Source organism: Dermochelys coriacea, chromosome 9 (genome assembly GCF_009764565.3).
Source record: "Dermochelys coriacea isolate rDerCor1 chromosome 9, rDerCor1.pri.v4, whole genome shotgun sequence".
Classification (NCBI taxonomy): domain Eukaryota; kingdom Metazoa; phylum Chordata; order Testudines; family Dermochelyidae; genus Dermochelys; species Dermochelys coriacea.
This window is the reverse complement of record NC_050076.1, coordinates 17,322,325-17,350,023: the sequence shown is the minus strand read 5'-3', so window position 1 is coordinate 17,350,023 and position 27,699 is coordinate 17,322,325. Positions and strand designations below refer to the sequence as shown.

Here is a 27,699-nt window from a genome sequence, read left to right as displayed (position 1 = left end):
GATTATGTTCCTAGTCAATTTTTATTATGTTTTTGTTCATATTTATTCTTGAGGTCTCACTTCATCATTTCCATCATTTTTGATCAATTAGTTTAAACTGGAAAACCATTTGTTTTTAATTTTTAAAAATTACTATTTATCCTCCTTTAAAACTTTGTGCGTTATGGTCTTTGAAGTACAAAAGAAGAGAGAAACAAGAGAAGAATAATTTATTATATAATCCATCTATGGTATTTCTAAGGTACCTATTACCATGGTATCAAAGTACTGGATCTTTGATCTTTACATTTACTCTTTATAGTACTTTTAATTAAACTTTTTCTTCGATGCCAGCAGAACCTAACATGCGAACAACGCTATATAAAACACAAAAGCCTATGAGCACAAATAGTAGAAAATGGAGGCCAGTTATGGCATTTTTATTATAACATTACAAATGGTCCAATCCTCTAATCCTTGCTCAGTAAAAATTTCCAGCTATTTCAGTGGAAGTTTTGCCTGAGTAAGAATTGCAAGATTAGTCACAACATAATAAAGCAATAAATCTACTAAAACTAAATGAATAAAACAAGCTAAAGTATATGTTAAGAGACAAATTTAAGGTATTCATTTTCAGAAATTATTCAGAAAAGCTCACACCTCCAGGCATGCATTCTAAAGCAGGATTAGGCCCTACAATACATGGCAAATATTTTAGTCACTCTGTAGGCTTTAAACAAAAGAGCTTTGTTTAGGACTCATTTCTATACCAGTATTTCAGACATTTTCCTTCATCCTCTTTTATTTTCTGCTTGAAAAGTTGCACCACAAACTCATATAACATTCATTACTACTAAAACACACAGACATTAAATAATCTTTATGCAGCAGTTGAACCCATGGTTGATTTAGCAAGATGACTATTTTTAAGATAAAATAAAAGGGAATAATTAATTGTATCTTCTTTAGAGTATTATCACTATTTCTACTTCAGATCTATTGAGGCTAATATGGAGACACATTCTGAAGTCTATTCTTCCACTGATGCATGGAAAATATACACAGATAACTCTCCATTAATGCTAATGGAAGTTAAGTGTTTACATTTCCTCATTCATCAGTATGAGAATCACTTTCTTTGAACTGATATTCTGCTAGTTATATTATATAGGTGATCAAGAAGAAACAAGCACAATCATGGATCTGTGGAATCCCAAAAGATAAGACTAAATTCTGCCGCCCTTAATCACACTGACCACCAACCTATTCCACAAGGTCCACTGTTTTCAGTGGGACCCCTCATGAAGTATGGTGTAACTCAAAGGTCATATTATGATTTCCTTATACTGAGTGGTGTCTTCTCCACCAGGAGCCCCACTAATATCTATTCTATTCTTTGTAGCTTCTCATACTGCACTCATCACCTCAGTATGAATGCCTTCCAGTAGTGCATTAAGCATCATGACTAACAGCTGTCATGTGTGATTGGTTCTCTCTCTCTCATCCTCTTCCCAGGTGGAGAACTGTGTGGATAGAATAGCATTTTGGTTTGGCAGGATTTTTGTTTGTTTACTTTGATTTTGATGTAACCCAGTGAATGTACCATTTGATGTGAGTAAGGGTATCACAATCTGTTCCCTTTGCGTAAAGATAGAAGAACTAAACAGATACAGCTCTGGGGACAGGCTCCTTGAAACTGGTCTCTCTAAAGAAATGGACAGTAAATGTCAGTTTATTCACACCAGTGTGAGATTAGAATCAGACCTTCTGTTTTAACATCCAGACAGATTTAAAAGGCTTTAAGATTTGCTTAAGCTTTGAATAAATCTATTATTAAGCATTATAAAAAGTATGGCTGCGCCAAAATCAGAAAGTGAGTAAATGACATAACAAATGCTAGGTTGCGGGAAGAACAGCAGATGGCAACATTATTTTCATTAAAAAATGTAAATAATCAGAATTTTAAATAGTTATTTTTAAATAGACCTTATGTATTCCTGGCTGATGATCCAAGTAAATGTATGGTTTCCCTTAGACTGAGCAGTTTTCAGTGTTGTCAATTATCAGTGGATCAAACACAATGTTGCCAACATATAGGCTTCTCTTTCACACATTTTGCTGACTCTGCAGTCTGGAGCAGTTTAGAAACTCAGTAAGTTCCTTAGACAGTGTTACCGCAGCAGTGTTCCATTTTTATTTCAGTTTTGAGCAAGTGCAGATCTCCATCAATGGAAAGCACCTGGATCAAGCTATCATTGGTATTAGTGACTTCCTGAATCAGCATTTCAGAAGGATAAATGATAATAACCAAACTGGCCATAAGAGTCCAGTGGATGGGCTAGAGAACAAAGATCTTTGCCTTTCTCTCTTGCACTTCCAGAGATAGCTCAGGTTTAATCTTTTAGTTTTATTTCTTCAGGAAAGCCTATTTCACAACAACTTTTATGTCTGAGAGCTCTTTCATCAAAAGCAAAACCACATGCACAAAAACTACATGATGGAGTAATGAGGTATACCAGTCTGAGTCTAGGACATCACTGCCAAAGATGGATTACAATGATACAAGCCAAAATTTCAAACGTATGTGCTTACAGCAAGGTGGGGAGATTTTCAAAGCACAAATGGCTTTAGGTGGGTTTCACTGTAAATGCTGATACACAAATAATTCCTGGAGATAAAGAACTATTCAGAGAGAAAACTGAAGTAATGCCATGTCCTTTCTGCTACTATGGCAATTTCATTTTTTATATCACTGATGTGTCAGAAGACACTGGTGCTAAATTTTCTCTGCCAAAGATGTTTATTAACTATATAATCTCCTAAAAGATAATACAGATATCTGGGGAATCTTCCCAACAATCACGTCCTATATTCTCCTTTGAGAATTTCTTGTATAGATGTAATGTGCAGGAACTTTTGGTGCCAAGCTGATATCTTCCAGTAAAGCAATGACAGAGGGCGGAAATAACCAGAATTAAGTAACTGATGACCTACAAATTGTGTCTTTCTGTTCAACTCCGTTCATTTTCTTCCCTCATACTCCCATCCTGTTTATCTGATTTGACCTGCTATTGTGTTCTGTTATTTAAATTGTAAGCTGTCTGGGGCAAGGACTATGTTTTTACGTTTGTACAGTGCCTAATACAATGGGGCCCGATCCATGACTGTGGTTCCTACGTTGCATTGTAATTAAAAATCATGCTAAATAATATATACATATGCCTGGAAAAAAATATAATTAAGGTCAAGAATGATCAATTCACACTACTTATATTGGTTAATAAAGGATCCTTTGTGTGCTCTATCTTCCTGTGGGGCTGCATTTTCATACTTAACAATAGCACATACAAGGCCTGACCATGCAGTGCTCTCACAGGCAAAATTCTCCATTGTCTTCAATGGAAGTTTTACTTGCATTAAAACAGCAAATCTGGGCCCATCATGTATAACTATGCTGCTTGTTGTCTGTGAGAGCAAACAAAGCAGAGATTTCCTTTTAACAAGGTAATGAACTTTCTTATATGAAGTTTAGCAGCTGCTGCTTGTTCATATTATGGAACTGGCTAAAACTGAGAAGTCAGATTTTTGCCCAATGTGCGGTAACAGACATGAGTGTCTGGCTACTTATCCAAATTCCTGGGAGTGAGGGCAACTTGGCATTCTTCAGCTTTTAGGAGATCATCCATTTCCCCCTGCTCTGCAGTTTCTTAAAGCTGTGAATGTGCTTTTCTGGGGAAGAAATCCTGAAAAGGAGCCTGCTAATGTAGGCCAGCTGCAGCCATGAATCTGATGAAAGGTTTGCTGAAAAGCACAGCAAAAGGCAAAATGAGTCCCCATATCAGCCTTTTACTCTGCTCCTTTTAAATCTGTGCAGCTAGCTGTTTTGGAGTGGGTTTGCTTTTCACACTTTGAGGCAGTGTCTGTTTTTGAAGACATGGTTGCTGATTCAGGAGACACTATTAAAGACCATTGTTGCTCTTTAATTTTCTGCTGCAATCCTGAGTGCAAGAAAAGTGGGGAGTATTTGGAACTTGGCTGGTGTTATCTTCATACTAGGCTTCAGACATACTCTTCTCATTACTAGACTCGGACCATGACAGAGCAGTGATTTGCACTTGAACACACACACTAGCCAATCCACTGAGGCAGTTCACTCAGGATCAACTTGAATAAGCTGAAATATCTAGTATAAGGTTTAGATAGTTCTATATGCACAGCAGTTTGAGAAGATGTAGTGCTTTGTAAGTGCTTATTTTCATATCAATATTTATATTGTTCTTCATTCATTGCTTCCCACCCCCATTGTTCCTCCCCCCAGGCCCTGGGATCAATTTATAGGCCAAAATAATACAAGGGTTTTTTTGTTTTGGGTTTTTTTTTGCGACATCTCGGAAACTGAAATAGAGTAAGAAGGCTAGATTTCTCATGGGAGGAAAGGGTTAAGGCCATGGGCTTGGCATCAGGAGAAAGTTCTATTCTTGGCTCTACCACACACTTGCTGTATGAGCTTGTAGAGCAAGATAGAGACCAGGAGTAGAGACTGAAGCCAATAAATTCCTCCTTTGTAACTTCTCCTCCTTCCTTATGCATGAGAGCAAGTTTTTCCAGAATTCTAGTGTACGGCAGAGGGTGGGGAAATGTGACTCAACCGAAAGACAGAACAAACAGAAGAAAATGTGTGGAAAATGTCAATTAAAAGATTTTCTTGGGAGCTTGTAATGTATTAAAGTGGAATCTCTGCTCACGCAACAAAGACAGAGGGCCAAATTCACCTCTGGTGTAAGTAAGCACAACTCCACTGATTGCACCAGAGTTGCACATGGGCTGAATTTGGCATAGGGTAGTTCTGCTTTCTGCTTTGGGCACCCTTTCTGAAAGAGACACAAGAAAAGACTCAGGTCAAGATTTTTAATAATATGAGCCTAAAGTTAGGTTCCTAAATAAGTAACCTGATTTTTAAAGAGTGCCGTGCACTGAACAGCTTCCACTAAAAGCAAACTGAACTGTTAAATGCTCAGATATTTGAAAACCGGACCACTGACTTGGCTTTAAGCTCCAATTTTTGAGAATCATGATCCCAAGGATGTAGCTAAGGGTATGTCCTGGTAATAGAGTCTGGGCATTTTTTAAACATTTGGAAGCAGGAATCTACACTCATCTGTGAATGCTGAGGACAAAATGATTTAAATGACACACTGCAGGTTCCCAGATCTGTTGAAAGAAAAAGAAAAGTGAATATAACACAACAGTTCATCAAAAGAGACTGCAATCCACTAGTCGTCACGTGTCATTAAATTAACATTTGCTGCTACAATTGGATTACACATTTCATCTCATGCTCTCCAAACATTTCACAAATGTGAGTACTATTATCTCCATCCCACAGACAGAAACTGAGGCACATGGAGGTTAATTAATTTACCCAAGTCAAAAAGCACAACAACAGAAGCCGGAACAGAATCGAAGTGTCCAATCACTGGCTCAGACCACTAGATAAGATTGCCTCCCGGAACATTATTGCACTACCTCCTGCTTTTCATTGTGACCATTTCAAAACAAAACTCTCTCTAAAAGACGAGGTTACTTACCTGTAACTGGAAGTTTTTCGAGATGTGTGATTCCTATCCATATTCCTCTGAGGGTTACGCATGCGCACCATGCACCAGGAGTCAGAGAATTTGAAAGTAGTGTCCATTTGTCTATGCGTGTGCCTTGGCTTGCTTCGTGCTTCCATCCAAGATGATAACGGGCAGGGCAGATCGAATGTATCTCCAGTTCCTTCTCCACTGTGAATCAAACAAATCCATGGCAGAGGAGAAGGAGGGCAGGAAGTGGAATACAAATAGGGACCACGCATCTCAAAGAACCTCCAGTTACAGGTAAGACACCTCCTCTTCTTCTTCAAGTGATGGTCCCTATTGTATTCCCCTGCAAGTGATTAACAAGTTGGAGGAGGATGTGAGGCTGAGAATGGAATGGTCATGCAGAGAACTGTCATACTCAAGGAGACATCTGCTGATAAGTCCTGTACTAGGGCATAGCGCACTGTAGAGGTGTGCACAGAACTCCATGTGGCTGTCCTACATATGTCCATAAGTGCCACATCTTGTGGTCAAGGCTTGAGCTCTCATGGAGTGAGTCCTCTCCCCTCTGTGGGGGAGGTAGGCCTCACAGTTGGTAGCAGAGTTTAATGCAACCCACAATCCACTTGGTGATTCTTTGGGTGGAGATGGCTTGTCCTCTGAGTCTTTCTGCTACCAAAACAAACAGTTTAGGGGACTTCCTGATAGATTTTGTTCTCTACAAGTAGAAGGCCAGGGCTTGCTGAACATCAAGGGAATGGAGTCAATGTTCCTCAGAGGATATGTGAGGCTTCAGGAAAAAAACAGGTATGTGACTGGATTGATTGATGTGAAACTGGAAGACCACCTTTGGTAAAAAGTTAGGGTGTAGATGCAGGAGGACTTCTGTCCTTCTGAAAAACTGTGAAAGGTGGGTCTGCCATCAGAGCGCCAAGTTTGCCAACCCAACTCGCAGAAGTGATAACAACAACAAGGGCAACTTTCATGGAAGGAGGGACATGGAGTACAATGTAACAGCTCAAAGAGTGGTTTTGTTAGCATGGAAATAACTAGATTCAGGTTCCATTGAGGCATGATCGTTTGGACAGGTGAGAAGGTTTTGGCGGACTTTCCAAAAGCTAGCGGTTAGTGGTTGTGTAAATAGGGACCAACCTTCCAATGGAGGGTAGAATGCACTAATCACCGCCAGATGGACTCTCAAAGAGTTGAGGGCAAGAGCTGATGACTTCAAGGACAGAACATAACCGAGGATGAGGGGGATTCTCGCCGACTCAGGTGAAACTCCTTTCTGTTGGACCCAAGATGAGAAACATTTCTATTTGGCTTGGTAACATTGCCTAGTGGAGTCCTTCCCACTGCTAGAGAGGACATCTTGCACAGCTGGAGAGCACATGTGTTCTAAAGCAGATGCCCATCCAAATACCATGCTCTGAGGTGGAGTGCATGTGGATTGGGATGCTTGATCTCTCCATCGTACTGGGTCAGCAGGTCAGGGAAGTTGTGGAGGTAAACCAGTGGTCAGGCTGACATGTGGAGAAGACTGGGAAACCAAAATTGCCTGGGGCAGGAGGGGGCGATCAGAATGACCATCGCTCTGCCTCGTCAGATCTCATACAGTACCTGCAGCAGGAGAGGCTGGGGTCCCCCATCAGGTGAAGATGTCATGTAACTTAACTGTGAAGTTCCCAGTCGTGGTCGATCGCAAAATGTCTGCTGAGTGAGTCCATGAGTACATTCTGTGTCCCTGGAAGACAGGCTGCAGACAAGAGGATGTGATGATTGATGCACCAATTCCAGAGAGTGGTTGCTTCTGCGCATAGAGCGGTCAATCCCTGTTTGTTGATACAGAAAACAGTGGCTGTGTTGTCCGACATGATAAGAACGTGATGGGAATGAATGTACAGACAAAAGGATTGGCATGCCTTCCTTACGGCTTAGAGTTCCAGGATATTTATGGGTATCCTGGATTCTCAGGGAAACCACATGTCATGTTATTGTCCATGTGGGCTCCCCAGCCCACCAGGGATACATCGGTGATGATCATCTTGTCCTGGAAGGAAGGACTGAGATGTCAGAGATCAAGGATTTGTTTCCATCTGCCTTTCTTCTTCAGTATCAGGAAGTAAGTCGAGTAAAACCCAATTCCCTGATATTCTGGGGGAACACATTCTACTGATCCTCATAATAAGGAGCTTGTTTCTTGGGTGAGGATGCTGTCATGAGAGTGGTCCCTAAAGAGGGACGGGGGGGGGGCTTGGAGGAGGTAGCATGACAAACTCAATTGTAAGCCATGGTGGATAATGTTCAACATCCATTTGTGTATTGTTATTACACTCCAAGGATGGGTAAAGAGTGCTAAATGGCCCCCAAAGGGAATAGGGTGATCGTGAGATGGTAGGCATAGTGGTTGGTGGCTCTGGGGTTTGCCTCAGAAATATCTCTTAGGTGGAGATTGTGTCTGCGATGTCAAAGCCTGTGAAGGCAGCCCCAGAAGGCGAGGTCTAGGAGTCTTTTGGCATTTCGTCAGGGGCTCATATGGTCTGAGGGTAGAAATGGGGAACCTGTAGTGTTGGGAGGATGGCAGGTGGTGGAATTTGCTCTCAACAGCAGTAGTGTAGATGCCCAGTGAACGAAGGCTGGCTCTGGAGTCCTTGAGGGTATGCAGCAATTCATTCATCTTTTGGTTAAAAAGATGACAATCAAAAATGAGGTCTTCAGTGGTGTTCTGCACCTCCCTCAGGAAACCAGAAAAATGGAGCCAAGACTCCCTACACATAAGTATAGCCATGGCCCTGGAAGAGGTAGCTGGTGCATCCATGACCAATAAGAGGGCTATCCCGGCTACCAACTTTAAGCACCTGAAAACTAGCCTGATCTGTTGAGGCAGGCTAATGATAAAATCCTCAAACTTATTGTAATTCAGAAAATCGTATTTGGCTCATAAATCTGGTATTTTTCGATCCTAAATTGAAGGCTAGATAAGGAAAACACCTTGCGTCCCAAAAGGTCCAAGCGTTTGCCCTCTTTATAGGCTGGTGTAGATCAAGGAAGCTGGTGTTTGGCTCATTCAGTCGCCCCCTGGACAACCAGGGAATTTGGAAGAGGGTGTGAAAACAGGAACCCCTTGGTGGGGACATAGTAACATTTTGGGCCCCTTTGGGGGTAGCTGTGCATGTGGGAGGGGTATGCCATACTGTCCTGGCAGGCTCCAAGATAGTGTCATTAATTGGCAGTGCCATTCTGGCTAGTGCAAAGGTATGGAGGATACCCACCAGCTTATCCTCTCTCAGAGTGTTTGAACAAAAAAGCCAAGGCTATGTGTGTGTTATAGAGAAGCACCTTTTTCCTTATTGACCCATAAGAGAACTGGAATCACCCCTGTTCACCAGCATTGTACATATTTTATGCATCTGAATTTATAAATGACAAATTTTGATCAAACTCCCATTGGTGTCAGTGGGGAATTTTCCATTCACTTTAATAGGAGCTGGACTGGGTCAACAGATATCATTGGCTTAAATATTTGTGCTCTAATAAATAAAGTTATAACCTTTCCTACCATTTTGAAATCAAAGACAGCCATGTATATCCCCAGTTAGGCATGCCCTCAACATGGACACTGCATATGACTTTCCTGTCTCTTCAGTATGCTAATAATTAAGAGCAAGATTGTGCAACCTTGCTTATCTATTCCTAAAATGAAACTTTGTGAAACTGATCTGTCACCAGTCCTTGCTTATAAAAAAAAATAGTGTTTTTGTACTACCTACCCAGTGAATCAATAGAATATTCTGCTTTGAGCCATGCTCTAAATCAGGGGTAGGCAACCTATGGCATGCGTGCCAAAGGCGGCACGCAAGCTGATTTTCAGTGGCATTCACACTGCCCAGGTGTGATTTGCTGCTTACATCACTATCACGCCACGTGGAACAGCACTCTGCATTTGACATTGAGATTAGAATGTACATGCAAGAACTGGAATCAGAATTTTCCAACAGATTTCAAGATTTCCAGCAATTTGGCTCAATGCTTTCTTTTCTAATTAAACCTGAAAAGTTCAATAAAAGAGACTTGGATTTGTCTGTATTTCAGTGGATGGGTCTTGAAGATTTTGAAATGCAGCTCATTCAGTTAAAAAGCTCAGAATTGTGGGCATTAAAGTTTGGAGATCTGCAGAGTTCACTTGAAGCTACCGAGAGAGATCATGGGGCCTCTATTCTGACCTGCTGGATGTCCCTGCCAGTGAAATCTAACTGTTTGAAAAAAATTGTGTTTGCAATGCTTTCAGCATTTGGATCCACATACCTGTGTGAACAGGTATCTTCACTCATGAAATCTGTCCCTCTCTGAGCCGGTTAACAACTGATCACTCACAAGCCTGTGTGCAGCTTAAAGTATCCAAATACGTGCCAGAGACATTGGAAAACTCAGCAAGGAAAAGCAAGGGCAAGGATCACACTAAACTGATAAGATCTGCATTTTAATTTAATTTTAAATGAAGCTTCTTAAACATTTTAAAAACCTTATTTACTTTACATACAACAATAGTTTAGTTATATATTATAGACTTATAGAAAGAGACTTTCTAAAAATGTTAAAATGTATTACTGGCATGCAAAACCTTAAATTAGAGTGACTAAATGAAGACTCGGCACACCACTTCTGAAAGGTTGCCGACCCCTGCTCTAAATATTCTGTGTTGAGTTAACGGAGTGATACATTCAGGAAGGCCCCATAGCCCAATCCCAAACCTTTCAGGATGGTAAAGATTGAAAACTAATATAATGTAGAAAATATTCTACAATTGTCTTCTCCAAAATACCTATAACTTTTATGTGAATGCTATATAAGTAGATTGTTTTAAAGATTAGACTGATAGGAAATCATGTATTGAATATTATGAACTTTTATGAAAGAGGCCCCTTTCCTGTACTACAGTCCACTAACAATTGCAACATCAGTAATATATGAACATACTAGTATGCACTGACCAAGATTTTAATAAATGACTAGTGATTTTGAGATTCCTTCAAAGGGCCTAATTTTTAGCAAGTATGGATCATTGCTAATATTTGTAGAACATTGCATAATATTTGTAGAAAAATGCTCCATATTGTAACTAGCTGGAATATTACGTACAGCTCACCTCAAGTCTTTAATCTGTAGCAATAAGAATCATGCATACCTGATATATAATAGCAATTATTTCACAATAAAATATACAATAAAAACAATTAAAATTACAATAAAAATAAAGGGAACCCCTGAGAGAATGTGAGACTGAACTGTGAATCCATTCAAGGGATTATTCAAAGATTTATGTATTTTATGCATTATATAAAACATAGGATTTCTTAGGATATTATCAACAAAGGAGAAATCAAATTTTTTTTAAACTTGAGTTTCACTCACTGCATTATTAAATTCAATTTTATTAACCTAAATCTTCTGGGAAGGATCTTATTTTAATAATGCATAAAAGGTTTGTCTTCTAGTTGGATGGTGGCTTTTGATTGATACTTAATGTAATTTGTAATTACTATAGCAGCTCCTGTGTTGGCCAACGTGTTAAGGTCATTGGAAAGCTACTTGGTGTACAAGAACATCCTTCTGGTGATTGATGTCTACACCCTATGGAAGTATTTTAATTTTGTCCTTGAAGCATGTCTTAAGAAATGCTGTCAACATGTATTCTTCCCTGTCAAGCATTACACGGTATTTAGTTAGGAACCTGTAAACAGCATAAGAACTATGCCTTTCTGACAGTGGTAATAGGTCTCCTCTGGATTTCAAATTTGGTTCCCAAGTCTTCAACCAAGTAGCATACATACCTGTTAACAAACAGAAATAGCTGGTTTAAAGATAGATCTCCAACAATGATGACCAAAGGGAAAAAAACAACCACCCTGTTGGTAAATCACTGAGTTGACTACCATATTCCAATGAGTAGTGTTTATTCTTTACAGTCAAACATGTCATTCAAGAATAATGTCTCAATGGCACAACCAGCTCCAATGTCTGTCCTGCATTTTGATACTGATCTGATCCACCAACAAGAGTTTAGTCAAGCTAAGTAGTTGCAAAAGAAAAAGATTATGTGAACAGCAACAGAAAAGTGGTTTGTTTTTTCCTAAGCACCTGTCTTTCCGTTTGCCTCAGCATCAAGATGGAAAAAAATTTAGGCCCTCTCTACATTTTGAAAAATCTACTGTGTTGCAAGAGCTGGTTACAACAAGGTAGAGCTTAACATTTGTTATAACATAATTCAGTCTTGCAGTTATCCTGCTTTAAGTGCATTCCTGAACCAGGCAACACTCTGGGCAAGGCTGTAGTATAATTCAGGAATATGGTTAAAACATGGTTTGCACCAATCTATGCTGCAAGACTAAACCATATTTCAAACATGTTAGCCATTACAGTTTTGTAACCAAGTCCTACAACACAGAGTTTCATCGTGTAGGGGTGACCATCAATTCAACAGACAACTCTATGGCATTATATGGTATATACAATGTTAGTACCACTGACTGATAAACTTGAGTGTGGTAGAAAAAACTTGGAAATATGCCAGTCCTGCAGTATGTTGTGAAGTCCTTTTAAGAGCCTGGAATATCCAGCACTATGTGTGCTTTGATATTTTCAGTGTATGTACAATCATGATACATGGAATAAATATTTCCCAAAAAGAATTTACCATAGAATCAATAATTTGACCACTAGTTCATGTATCTGTTCTTGAAGAGGGTATGATGCTCATTGGCTTCATAGAGGTCATATGAGACTTTTGTCCATAAGATGCAGTTATGCTATAGTGAGGAATAGCCTTTCCTGAGGGCAAAGAAATTGGCTATTTTTAAAAGCTTATTAATGTGCATGTATTTTAATTGTATTTATTTCATTTTGTTAGGAATAACAATTTTCATTTAAGCAGAGATGTTAACTATATATTTTTCATCAAATTCATTTGTCATAAAATGTAATTTATGATTAATTGCAAGGCATATCATTAATTTTTCATCAATTACTTCAAATGAAAAATGGTTTGTACAATGTGTTTTTGCACAATGAATACTAATAGAAAGGCCAACAGAAAAAGCATTTTCATCAAAACAATTGTCCTTACACCACAGCCAATTATGCAGCCAGTGCTTCACTGGCTGAGCTATAAGAAAGGATCCTCTCTCAGAACATGCCCCCGAATGTCAGAAAGTCTGCACAAGGGGTGTTGTTCTCCTCCAGACTTTCTAGGTGCACAAAATACCTACATTTTTCATCTCCTAATGCAAGCAAAACAGGATCTTCTCTCTAGGCAGCCCCTGAGAAGGCCCCTTTGCCCATTACTCTGGATACAATTTTGTCATGGTAAAATTAAGCAAAATTCATCCAACTGTCATGGTAAAAATGTACAAAATCATGGTAAAGTCATGGCAGGGCTGATGCCTGGGCCCCCCATGGGTGGCTTATACCAGAGCCCGAGCCCCACTGCCCAGGGCTGAGAGTCCAAGCCCAAACCCCCCTACCCAGGGCTGATAGCAGAAGCTCCGCCACCTGGGGCTGAGGGCTGACAGTCCCAGCCCCGCCACCAGGGCTGACAGCCCAAGCCTGAGTCTCGCCATCTGCGGCTGACAGGCGCAGCCCCACTGCTCACAGCTGAAGGCCCCAGCCCCCCCTCCCCTGCAGCTGATAGCCCCGCCACCTGGGGCTGAAGCCAAAGCAGTCTCAGAGAGCTGTTAAAGTCAAGGAATCTGTGACCTCCATGACCATATCATCTCTTTACCCATTACATCCTGACCAGTGACCCTTGAGACCAACGCTCTCCTACTGCCGCTTCCACATCCCTGTTACTGGACCCTCTCTACTACTGTGTAAATTTTCTACTTGTAAATTATAAGCACATGTGTTTTTGATATATACGTTTTATACAGTTATATATTTTCTATTATAATTTTTATATGTACAATCTTTGCAAGCAGTAGTTCTGGCTGAAATTTTCAAAACCATCCAGGGATTTTAGGATGTACAATTCCCACTGAAATTAAAATGAATCTAAATCTAAATCCCCTAAGTGGTTTTGAATATCTTAGCCTATACATATAAAAGTTAAGCATTTATAGTCTACCAGGGGATCACTGGATACGTCACTAAATGGGGAGGAGAAAGCATCTGCCTAGAACTTAAAGCATGGGATGGAAACTGGCTGAGGATCTTGGAACGAGAACTGGCTAGAAAGCAGCACGAGGGAAAACGGGGCCAGGGAAGCAGTAATATCTGTTCTGTTTAAAACTTTTCACTCCTGTTGGAGAAAGTTTTAAATGACATTTATTTTTTCTCTGCTCAGCACTCAAAGCTTTCAGCCTACCAGGCTCCTGCAGCTTCATACGAAAGTGCCGGACTGAGGAAGCTGTAGCATCAGTAAAGCTCTTTCAACCAGGCTTGCAAAGTTTTAAAGGGAGATGATACAATAATTTGTCAAACTCTGCAGCACCCCCACACCCATCTAGACCCCCTCACTAGCCCTTCAACAAGTTTCCACTTCTCGTTCCCCAGCCTACATATGTATTATTTTAAACACTAGGAAATTCCACCATACAAAAACATCATTAACTTGGAGTTGAGGTTTCCCAGGCATTTTTCCTTACAACATAAGCTCTGAAAAGGAAGGAAATCATATGTTAAGGCAGCACTCACACCCAGCACAGCACCAGTCTTCAGGCATTAGCCTACTACTATCATGACACTCAGTCACCCCAACACACTAACAACCTCTCCATACATTCACTTTCAGATCACCAATATTATCACCCTCAATACACATATCAAAGATCTGAAAACATGTTCATGTCCTGTTTATAGAAGCGTGAAATGTTTTTAACATTTAGCTGTCCTGGTTAAGTTTCTTTCTATAAAACAGAGATCCCAATTCAGTAAGCCAGTTTCAGGCTAATTTTTCCCTGAAGCCCATAGGTGTTTGCATGAATAAAGAATGCATGAGCAGGATCCCAATTTGCATTTCCCGATATTTATCATTCATTCTGATGGCTCCAGATGTACAGAGATTGATTGTATTATGGGCCTCATCCTGCTCCCATTTAAGTCAATTAGAATTCTGCCACTGACCTCAACCATAGAATTGAACTCCATAATTTAGGATGAAGGAAAGTAAGTCATGTAAAAGTTTTCAACTTTTACTATCATCATCATGGCAAATCCCAAATGGACATGGCCGCCTTGCAAATCAATGCATCCGATGAAGTGAGCTGTAGCTCACAAAAGCTTATGCTCTAATAAATCTGTTAGTCTCTAAGGTGCCACAAGTACTCCTTTTCTTTTTGCGAATACAGACTAACACGGCTGCTACTCTGAAACCTTGCAAATCAAGTATCATCCAGAGTGATCTCTGGCAAGGTGCCTAAGGTGGTCAGTGTATTTATGCCCATCAATCACAATCTTATCGCACCACTGAAGCTTTTGATGCCCATGTGGTCAGCAGCCATGTAGTGGCATTCCTTGGTACACACACTTCAGAATTCATTGGTCTTCCAGTCTAATATGTCCATACTAAGAACACCACTGAAACAGAGCTAGTATTGATGGAGGCAGTTGCTGGGTTTGGCTTCAAATATCCACATTTCTTATCTTGTCCTGCAACTTGGCATGGAGCAGCTGACAAAGACAACAAGAATTGAAAATATCAATCCAGTGTTCTTCAGCCTCTCTCAGCACCCAGATTTCAGTTCCGTACAACAGAGTTGATATAACCATGGTTCTATAGATCTGTGGCTTCATAGCAAGCTCCATAGCAAGGACATCCCCACAGAAGCCGTTGAAGGGCCTGAAACATGGCAACAGCTGCTGACACACAAGCATCCACATCTTTCAAGTATCTTCCAGTACTATCTATGACACTGCCCAAATATTTGTCAGTGCCATATGCTTGATGTTCCACCCAAATTAGTTAATACTAAACTGGTTGTAATTTAGAGCTGGAGACTGTTTTATGGTAATGGTCAGGGACTTAGTTATAATACGATGAAATTGGCAGAAGCAGGCTGATTTAACTTTCACCAACTATTATTAAACATACCTATAAGAACACAGACCCCTAAAACCAGTCTCATTTCAGCTGAATATTCTTGATTTTTCTTTTTAGACTAAAACTTGACTATATGGGAGCTCGACTACATGGGAACTTCTTCCCTTATTCACAAATTGCCAGTTAACTGGGTTCACTGCAACATTATTCAAACACTGATGCTAAGCTTATATTCATTTCATATTTATTAAATGAATGGCCCGGCCTAGTGAGAGGCTGAATCCTTTCAGCTCTAATCCTAGACAACTCTGAGTACATTTTTATGCACCTCCTAATCCACACAGAGTGATATACGTGCTTCAGGGGGACAGCTACATTTAAATTGTAGAGAGAGCCAAAAGAATTTATTATAATAACAATCAATTCATCTTAACTCTCATCTTAAACTTAAACTTGCTGCTACACCAACACAGATGTGTCACACTTCGAGGGCAATTGCACCTGTACTCCTCCAGGTACCATTCCAGGAGTTCCCAGTCAGGTCTCCTGCCACTACTTGACTTCGGACGGGACCCTTGTCCCTTCTGATTGGGGATTTTAAAACTTCACAACCCCCTGACATACACTGTGATATCTGCAGCAAGCTAGTCTCCTGACAGCCAGTGCCTGTGTGTTGCTTTCTCTCCAAGTACTACGAACAGTGTGTTGCCCCCAGTTACAAGTTGCCACACAACTCTTTCTAAGCAAGCACATTTATTCTTAAGGTAAAAGCACTACATAGAAAACACACAAAAAGCAATAAACGTTCCTATACACATGCTAAAAGCTGCCAGAGATCACCCATCAGTTTTATGGGACCACTAGTAGGTAGGACTGGAGCGCTCCCTAGAACAGAAAGTCCTGTCCATTTGCTAGATCTGAAAGAAGGCCCTGAGCCAGTTTAAATTCAGCCTTTTTTATGTCAAAAACCCTTTCTTTCTCTGTTTATCTCTTGAAAACCTAGTTTGAAACAGCATATGCAAGCCTATCCGTGAGGGGATCTCTCTCTAAAGGTGTTTACAACCTAAGTGATTCACCTTAATCACGCCCCCTGTTTTTGGTTCCTGGGGGTGCTGCACACAATCCCTGGCCCACAGTGATACTTAATACAATATTGTCCCCAAAGACATTGCTTATGGTTGCAGTATCTGTCACAAGATGGATACTAAACATATTCTTGGTCACATCTAATGAAAGAGCAGAGTGTGTTTAAACAATGCTTTAACTACTAAATAACATTTTAGCACATAGAAGCCAATAAACCTCTGCCCTTTAATGAGTCTTATGATTGTCTACACTGAAAAATCAGTTTTGTTGTGCACGTCATCTGTGCTGCATCATTGTCCTCTACAAACTGCAACAGCCACTAGAAACCGGGCAGCAAAACAACTACAAACTTTTCTGCTAGGTTTTAGAGTAGCAGCCGTGTTAGTCTGTATTTGCAAAAAGAAAAGGAGTACTTGTGGCACCTTAGAGACTAACAAATTTCTTTGAGCATAAGCTTTCGTAAGCTACAGCTCACTTCATCGGATGCATTCGGTGGAAAATACAGTGGGGAGATTTATATACACACACAGAGAACATGAAACAATTGGTCACTTCCTAAACTTTTCTGTGTAATCAGATCAAGATCAGACATGTCCTAGTCTTAGGTTTACCTTTTAACTATAAATAAAAACACAGTAAGATCAACATAAGTACACAACAAAATTGCTATTTAATACTGCAGTGAGTATCCCAGTTTGCCTGTTAAGCCCCTACTGTAATCTCTGATAATTTCTTGGGAGCAGAATCAAAGGGCTGCAGTACGTGACTTCAACACTATAAAAAATCCAGCCAGAATAAAAGGAGAACACACAAAAACAGCTATTTTCTGGCACTCTATTTAAAAGGAAGAGTTAAATTAATGAAAAGATCCTAGCAGCCACAATTTGTCTGAGTTATTAATTGAACACCTTCTTGGAAACATGTAGATAAAGAGGTGTACCTTAGAGAATTTGAGATAAGAGTGAAAGGAAAGGGAGAGAAATCAGCAGACTTTTGCCAGTTCACTCCCTTAATTGTCATGCTAAGCTTGTGCAAAGCTTCCTAGAGAAGCATAATATGAAATTGTAACTAGAACGTAAGCTGATGGTGCAGAAGATAAAAACTTCAGAATTATACTTAAACATACTTATCTTTAGACACAGAAGAGGACATGAAAGCAGCTGAACAGCATAAAGCTATTCTAAAACAAGACAAATGTATACTTTATGTGTTATAAGCAGTGCAAGATGCTTCTTGTGATGAAAAACATGGACTGTATGGTAGATATACTTAGTTAAATATAGTAGATCCCATGATACATTTGTTTAAAATAATATAAAAGAATATTAGTGTGATGGAAGGAGTGATGCAATTCTGCTCTTGAGAAGGCTCTTAGGCTGAAGGAAACAGAATTAAATGCAAATATGGTAGCCTGATGGGTTTGTACTGATCCTGAGAATTTGCTGTTAGAAGGTATGTTCACATTATGAAAGGCATGGCCTCAAAAAATAATGTGTGTATCAAGTTTTAACTCTGGGTCAGGGGGATTAAGAGAATAATATAATTAGCACTTTTCAACTGTAGATCTCAAAAGAAGGTAACTATCATTATCCCCATTCTATGGATGGAGACACCAAGAAGTTAAGTGCTCCAAGGCACAGCAGGACTCAACAGAATAGCTGGGACTAAACCCTACATCTCCTAATTTCCTGTCTAATCCCCTATCCTCTGTACCATACTTTCCCCCTCACAAATCACAGCAAACCATTCAACAGTACAATTCATTTGACCCAGATATGCATCAAAAAGAAACAAAATCTTAAAGAAAAAATGTGTCACCAATACAATATTATCACTTCTGTGAATGATCCATAATTCAGTATGTTATCACCACACAAGAGTCTAGTCATCTTCTCAATAAAACTGCTATTCTTGAGATCAGTTGTCTGCTCAGAACATTAATTATAACAATAACTCATGAGAACTTTTGAAAATTTTATAACTGAAAATCAATGCTGTGAAGTGGTTGTAACTTTGGGCAACAGACAGTTAGACCACTCGCTCTCACATCTGACATGACTGACATTCACACTTGCAGAGCAAACCAGGTATTTCACAGAATCAAAGAGTGAAATTATTTAAACAGTAAAAGAAATTGAAACATATTATTATATATCTGCATTGGCTTAATTTTTCAATTTTTTCATATTTAAGTACTAAATAAAGTGACCTGATTTTCAGAAATGTTGAGCAATAAAAAAATCATTGAAGTCAATGAGAGCTGCAGGTACTCAGCACTTTTTAAAAATCAGGTTATTCATATTTCGGTACCTAAACAGAGATTTAGGAGCTTAACTTTGGGTACACAGGTTTGAACATTTTGGCCATTATCTATTTAGGAACATGGTATTCGAACAAATTATGAATCAGAATGAGTGAAATCCTGGCCTCTTTGAAGTCAATGGGAGTTTTGCCATTAATTTCAACAGAGCCAGGATCTCAAACTCTTACATCTCAAGGTAAATCCTAAAGTTAAAGGTCTAGAAATCATATTCTTCACCTTGGGTGGTAAGTACATTTTGCACATTTTCTAAGCACAGTGCAAACTATGAAGTGTAACTGATATCTGAAACAAAACTATTAACCATCGTGCTTGCAATCAGGTGAAGGTGCTCAAACAATATTCCTTAGTCTTTTACAAAGTTTAATAGAAGTATATATTAAAATACATACTTATTCCATACTTGCTCAAGAATGAGATTTCACAGTGGTGTCCTCCTGCAAAGCTTAACAAACATCCTTCTAATCAGTATAAAAACAAGGAACCTGCAACAATTGCAAGGTGCCACAAGTACTGCTTTTCTTTTTGCAATTTCACTGTAACCCCTTTTTGAGTTGGAAAACAATCACAATCATAGCATATCAGGGCTCATATAAATTGTTTCACTTTGAATCTACAACTGTAAATGATCATTTTAAAAATGGTTCTATTTCACACTATTGATATTTTCAGACTTGTACATTAGGTTGTGTAATGCGTTGAATATTTGTGTTGGGTTTTTGCTACAAGTGAATGGATGTTGCCATCTACTGTTCAAAAAATATATGATAGATCAGCCAAGACATATACAGTACAGCTTGGACAAACTTGCTTCGTAGCACTGATTTAAAAAGTAAAAACAAGGACTTATAAAGTTATAGGAAAGAAACTAATTAAACAGAAATCTGCATAACTGTACCATTCTCCTGGACAAAAGGGAGGGAAAAAAGACAGTTCTGCTCCTAAACCATTATTATATTAGGGGCTGATACAACTAAGAGCTAAATATCCATGGTTGCTTTTTTTTGTGCACATAAAACTGGGTACTCTTAATTACCATTGACTTCAAAAGCTTAAACCCCACTGAAAAAGATAATTAATTTTAAGATAACGAGTCCTGATCCTGAACTTTTATTTTTATTATGTTTTGTTAGCGGCAAACAATGATCACATAGGAAACAATTCATCCCTGTGATGTCTGTACGAAGCTTACACACTACTAAAGTCTCACAAACATGCATAGCCCTGGTTAGTACTCTGTACAAGGATGAATTTCACCCATATAGAGGCAACTTGGTCTAGTGGCCTGGGCAATAGGAACTCCTGAGTTCTAATACTGGCTCTGGGACTCACTTATGTGGCATCAGGCAAGTCTATGAATTCTCTGGGGACAACATCCAGGCCCCATTGAATTCAATAGGAGTTTTGTGTTGAATTCAATGGAGCCAGGATTTCACTGAGTTTCAGTTTTCCCCTCAGTAGAGCAAGGACAATACTTCTGTTTGCAGAGCACTTTGAAGACAGAAGTTGTGAGGTGTTATAAAGATACAATAGTATTTTTATTTTATTTTACTTAATTTCAATCGGCTAGAGTAAAAGCATTTAAGTCATTTCATTACTTTTTGTTACAAATTCACATTTGTCCAAATAACATCTAGAGAGTAAATACGGGGTTAATGAAAGACAATGTAATTAGGTAATTCAAGGACCAAAACAAAACAAAACAAACAAAAAATCCAGCAATCCACAGAAAAAAGATTAATTTGAACTGTGAGAACAACCTGCAGAGCTGATAGCATAATGTACCTACCGGAACCAGAGAATTCTTGAGCCTTTGAATGACACATCCATCCTTCTGGCTTCAATTTTCTGAATCAAGCGTGTCAACTTGAAAATGCAGATCTTTGCAAAGCAAAAGGGATATATAAATATGAAAAGCCAGTATGTGTTTCAGTTCCTATTTTTATTAATTATGCAGATTTGATTTAATAACATTTTACATATAAAGATTATTTCCAGAAATCAATACAATGGTTAAAAAAGCTACATCTCTCCCATTGCTGATTCATATCTGTATATATGACATCACATCTACATTTTAAAAATGTCCATGTACCCTTAGATTAGTGTATGAACAGGACTAGGTTAAGTTCTTTTAATGTTTAGCCAGATTCATCAGTAGTTAATCTTTAAATAAAACAATTCTTCATTCTTTGATAACTATTATTCCTCATCAGGACACTTTTTTTGTTTGTTTCACAAGTAAGGTCAAGCTGTTTTGTTAGACTTAATACTGTAGTTCAGTTTAAACTCTACCTTAATTTTCTTATACAACCACATAAATATTTGGGTTTTTTAATATATATATTTTATTGGAATTTTGTTTAATTATAATAAATAAAATTAATAATCAACAATATAATTTTATAAATATATATAATATATAATATTTATATAAATACATAACTTTATATAATATTTTTAAAGCATAGATCTCACTGTTAGGTATGATCTACACAAAAAGTTGTACCAGTTTACCTACTAAGGATGTGATTTTATACCAATTTATCTTAACTGGTACAACTTTATGTGTGGACACCACTTTTATATGAGTTAAACCTGGCTTATATTGGTTTAGCCTGTGTCAGCAAATTTATGGGCACAAACTAAACCAAGATAGCTAATTTTAAACCAATAGGAGAGTTCACACATGCACACACACAAGTTGCAGCAGTTTAATTGACTTTTAGCTAAACCTGTGCAGCTTCTGCATATAGATAAGCCCTTAGGTGTTTATGTATTATTATCCATATTTTACTGATAGGGGAACTGAAGTTATGTGATTTGACTGAAGTCACAAAGTCAGTGGCAGATCCAGACATAGAACATTGGTCCCGTCTCCAGTCCAGTGTTCCATCCACTGAGTCACAGACAAAACCAAAATACATATTGCAAAACATGCAGCCGAAAGAGCATATTAAAAATAGAGGGGGAAATGTGCATACTTTTATGTCTCAAACTAAACAGCACATATACATTCTTCAGGGCCATCAAGATTCATTTTGTTGTAGCATTTTCAGGTCTTCAGTTTGAGACATTCCTCCTGTTTTTACTGTTCTTTCTATATTATTGCATTGTTATTCCTCCTACCTGATGCACTGCAGCAAATTTACCATTTTTATGCAGGTGGGCCGAGGGGCTGCTTCTAAGTAATTAACTGGATTCATCCTTTTACCAGACCCAACGACACCTTTGGGTGGTGTCTCCTTCAACTCCCCTCTTTCTAACCATTCCTCCCATACTAACCTATTTAAATAGTATTTTTTTTTTAAATTGAAAATAACAAAGGCCCAGTTTGATCCTGCATGTGACAGAAACCCACATAGGGAAAGAAATGCTGTGGGGTGCCTATCACAGAGTTTTCTCCAAATTCTTTTACTGGGAACTGATGTCTCAATGCCACAAAACCTGCAGCCCGTTCAAGAACCACACAGCTCTTGGGGGATACATGGGAGGAGAGGGCAATCTGTGTAGCACTCTGCACTTGCAAACTAACTCTCTGATCCCTTTCCTCCTTCAGCTCCTTTGCAGCAGCACTGCCACTTCCACTATCCTGAAAGAGGAAAGGGGTGTCCCATCTCAAAGAACGTCTCTGAAGGAAATTTAACAACAGCCCCAGGCTGTATTTTCTTACAGATGCTCCACAGGGCTGATGGAGCGATGGGGAACATTTCCCATAGCCTTCTCTCTAGCCACAGCATCTCCCTGCCACTACGGAGAATATACCAAGGTAAAAAGAGGCACAATACCAAAGGCAGCTACCCATCTGCCTGAAGTGGAACCTCCGTGCATAAATCACCAGGCACAGTGGGGCCATGTTTTAAAATTAAATCCTAACATAATGCAAACCTTATGAAAGCAAATTCATAACCTTATTGTATGTAAATCCTCCTTTTCCCTCCTTGAGTGATGTTCTCTCTCTCCTTGTATCACATCATGTCATACCTATCCTAGATTATGAGGTCCTTGAAGCAGGGATCATGTCTTTATTCTTTTTACACACAGAAAGTGTACATATGGCACTGTACAAGTGTTAAATAAGTAATAAGTTATGCTTTAAAAAAAAATTAAAATTTGAAACATGTAATGAAGCAAGGGATGACACAATTGCAAACCTGCTTCCCCAAGCTGCTCACTCTCACAGAGGCTGCTGCTTGGTACCAGTTGAATTTCATCAAGGGGAGAACTATCAAGTGGGATTTCCTTCACTTTCTGCGGTGGCTGCCACTTACAAATAGTTTTAAGCTCTTAAGGCAAAAACTTGCTGAGAGCTTGAGTTATTTTGATTCCTGAAAAGCCACAGCAATGCTCTTTCGAATCATTTCTGTGGTAAAGCATTAGTGCATCTGGGAAGGCAGCACAACCGCAATAGCTGAATCTTTCCCCTGATTATTTTTTCTGTAGACTCATCAGTAGTAACGCCCCAAGGCGGCCATCTCGCACAAAACTTTGCTCGCTGCCGTACAAACCAATAGAGGTAAAATTGGAGTAATATGCTCCCTAGTTTCATAAAGACCTAAGTTCCCTGAAATCTGTAAATAATTTGTAAACTCCACTAAAATGAGGTACACAAGGAATAGATTTGGCCCAGTGCTATTTTCATATGCTGGACTGGAAAACCAAATTAAATATAGTATGAGTAGGAGCTTAAGAATTTTAAAAAAAAATTGTGGATAATGAACTATGTAAAATTTCCAATTTTATTTAAAATTGTTGAAAACAATGTTATCCTCTTCCCTTCTGTGGTCTGCAAGACTCCTTTCTTTCCCTTGCTGTTCAGAATGTCACGGCAGAAGATCACATGGTGGTGGATGGTGGTATCAATATGCAGACACACAATTCTAAATCTTTTTACTGGTCCATCTCTTAGCTATTAAACTGTCTAGCCAACATTTTTATGTTGGTGAGATAGCTGACAAACTCAAACCAAGTGACTTTCAGAGCCAAGTGGGAGTATTTTCAGGGATTTTTGAGAGTACCCAGTTATTCAGGGAGCACACCCCTGCTGGCCAGACAGATGGGGAAAGGGAGAGAAGGAACATTCAAGGGTTGGTCTCTTGCCTGCTCTCTAGAGATGCTGCAAAAGTAGTCAACTCCAGCACATGCTTGAGGCTCACTTATTGCCACTGCTATCCCCAGGCTAGCCAACAGCAATGCACACATGACTGAGCTTTCCAGGCACCTAATCTGGAGGCTGCAATATTGCAGCACATGGCTGATCTTTAACTCCTTTGAATAGGAATTACATGTACCTCTGCAAGCTACAACTAACAAAGCCTACCATGACCTAGGCCCCAAGTACTTGAACAATCACTTCTAGCCCTATTCATTTTAATTTATAAAACATCCAGCCCAACCAATAAATCAACCCAAGTGTTGTTTCTTAGGCATTAGGTCCTGGCCAGATTGGGACTTTTCCAGTCAAGTATATTTAATTGTGGACTTTCTCCAATTTCACCTTCGATGGTCCTAGGGCATTTGGGAAGATCCACTTGTTTCACCTGGACCCTTCTTTCCATCCATTTTGCATTTTGGCACTTGCCGTTCTTCTTTCCCCTACCGGGACTAATGGCACATCTAGAGGTAATTATTTCATCTAGTGCTAGATTTGTCTCACAGAAGGCATGTTAAACATAAGACTGAACATATGTACCTTGAGCTGTTCCCTGCTTACTTTTAACTTGCAGGAGAACTGAAAGGAGAAAAAAAAAAAAAAGAAGAGTGAGGTTTTTTGCAGAGAGGATTCCAACTATTCAGAGACATGGCAGAGAGACTGTTTAGTTTCTAGGGAAGTAAGCAATTTATAGCAATGAACAGAGTCAAGTAAGGACTGACTCTTGTGTAGTTTCAGGTAGGAAACTCATACAATTCTATTTAATTGCTGTCAAAGAGGGGTGAGGGAGGGAGAGCCTTGAAGGACAGAAGGGTAGGAACCCTCACTTGAAAATATTTTAAATTTAGGATGTTTTGTTGAGTGTGAAGTAAACTTGCCTTCTCTTTGGTTAGCTGCAAGTCTCAAAAGCAATATTTGATAGATGGTAAGCTAAAGTTATAGATGAGAAAACAAAAGAGATATTCCTAACTTATCAAGTAAAAATTAGTAAAACAGTTACTTTGAAATAAACTGGACCACAAGACAATGGTAAAGGGTTGTAGAGCTTTATGTTTTTAGTAAAAAATTCATTAGAATCGTTATACATACAAAACAGGAACATGTGTTTTCTTTTACCAATCCACAAGAGACGCACATAGCTTTCTTACTTTTCCTTTGGCAACGGAGCATGTATTTTCCCACTCCCTCCACTCTGCCTTAGTCTACCCTCATTTTACATGCAAAGAAAGAAAACAGCCACGAGATGGTGCTAGTCAAACATCAATTTACTAAACTGCAGCTATATGATGCTGTTGGGCCCTGCACTGAGTTTTAGGCCTAGTCTACACTTAAAATGTAGGTTGAGATAGGTATTCAGTTAGGGAGGTGGTGTTCTCTCACCAAAAGAGAAACCCCTTCCGTCGGCATAGGCTGCATCTTCACTTTGAGGTTATGCCAACACAGTATAGCCCCATAGTGTAAACATGGCCTAAGATGCACATTTATCCAAAATATGATCCTAATACTTTAGTTGACTTGCTTATATCACATGGATGTGAAAAATTCACAGCCCTGAGAGATGTAGTTAAGCCAACCCAAGGCCCAGTGTAGACACCGTGAGGCTGACAAAAGAATTCATCCTTTGACAGCTACCCCCTCTAAAGGGGATAGATTTACTACAACAGCAAAACTCCTGTTACTGTAGCATCTACACTACAGCAGCACAGCTGCCACGCTGCTTGCAGTGTAGACATACCCTAAACAAAACCCAGGCTCGGTAACAAAGAGGTAAACAGAAGACAAGCCTGAACACTTATCATGCCTCCCATTGCACAACCCAGGACATTTACAGACAGTTTTCTTTTGTGCTTGTATAGTCAGGACTGTTGCATTTCTCCCACAATTAGCCTTCATGTCAGTGATACTTAGACATCAGTGATTCAAGAACCAAATTAGCAATCAAAAGAGCCACAGTAGTGTGAATTCATTGTTTCATTTACAGTAGTACTGTATATTCATATTTTAAATAGAGATATTTCCACAGAAAATGACTCACCAAGTATTTTATCAACTGCAATTGGTTAACCACATGGTAAAAGCATCCTGAGATTAATATCCTAGATTGCTTAATAATTAAATCAGTTTAATATCACGAGCCTGTATCACAGCATGCATGTCTGAGTCGCAAAAAATTAAAAAAGTCTTGTTTAAGATGGCAAGACTGATGGGGAAGTGAGATGAAATCAACTCTCAGCCTGACTTTTTTTTTTTTTTTTTTTTAATTCCTGGACAAAAAGAGGCTTCTCCTGTAAGAGAGGCTGCACATTCAAGGCTCCTATTTTTGTGTTTTTTTGTTGTTTTTTTTTTTTTCCCCTGCAGCTCTCCTTTGGGATCCAGGAAGTCCACAGATCACGAAATTGGGCCTCTGGGAGCCTCCCTTCTCCCGACCACTTCTCTAGCAGGCTTTGACCCTGCCCCTCCCCCAACCGCACTCCCCGCGCTAACCTGTGACCCTTCTTGCCCTCTTCACGCACCGCCAAGCATGGAGAGTCACAGAGCACAGCCCCGTGGGCCGGGGGCCGCCAGAGGGGGAAGAGTAACGGATCATGGATGTTTGGGGGGGCAAGGGGGTCCCGCGCACAGAGCAGGACCCTGTGCATGAGTTGGGGTCCCAGGGGCAGGGCCAGAGAGCAAGGCCCCCCAGCCTGTCGGGGACGGACTCACAGACGGGGTGGGGCCGGGGTCGCGGAGTGGGGCCCCGGGGGACAGGAAACCGCTCGCCCGCCGTTGGGCGGCGCAGCCTCCTCACGGCGGACGGAGGCCAGGGCAGATTCGCGCGGCGGCAGGAGACGGGCGCTGCTCCGCCCCCGACTCGGCGTGTCTGAGAGCAGCCCCGACCGCGGGCCCCACAGCTCAGGGGAGGGCGGTTGCGCTGGGGCTGCCGCTCACGTTTGCTCTCCCGGCCGACCCGCCCGGGACCCGCCCTTCCACCCCGGCCGCCCCCGAGGCTGACAGAGACGAACTCTTCGCGGCAGCAGTGGCGCGAACCGGCTGACCGCGGCCTCACCAGGGCGGGGCGGCGGGGACTTCGCTGGCGGGCCCCACCACCGGCGCAGGTCGGCGTGGGAGGGGAGGACCCCCTCGCTGACGTTTTTTGGTTGCTGTCTCCGCCCGCTCCCCCCGGCCGCTGAAAGTCAGCGAGTAAAACAGCGGCCGGCTGCGGCGGGGAGGGGCCGCGTTAAGCTTAGGGTTAGAAAAACTGGGCCTCCCCGCGCCGCCGCATTCAGGCCCGCCTTGCGGCGGATCTTATATACCTTCCACCGCCCCGCCCCCGCGCCTGGATTGGCTAGCGGGAGTCTCCTCGCTCCCCATTGGCTTGGCGGGGCACGGAGGGGAAATGGTATCACTCGCGGGAGATTGGAAATGCCTGACTCCGCCCACAAGCAAACCACGTGGCTTGAGAGGCTCTTTTCTTTCTCTCGCCTACCCCAGTTCTAGCAGCACTACTGGATAACGTGAAGGAGCAGTGGGCTCTGTCCGGGGTTCTCTGCTCGGTGTCCCCGTCCGG

The 27,699-nt window shown here is 40.4% G+C and overlaps 1 long non-coding RNA gene across 1 annotated transcript; it reads right to left on the bottom strand.

Moving 5' to 3' along the window:
- Window positions 1–10,142: 10,142 nt before the first annotated feature.
- Window positions 10,143–27,470, bottom strand: LOC122455773. Its single transcript, XR_006274234.1, has 4 exons — window positions 26,188–27,470; window positions 24,693–24,731; window positions 20,790–20,881; window positions 10,143–11,392 (listed from the first exon to the last, which is right to left on the bottom strand). It is a non-coding gene; the product is annotated as an uncharacterized LOC122455773 (long non-coding RNA).
- Window positions 27,471–27,699: the final 229 nt, after the last annotated feature.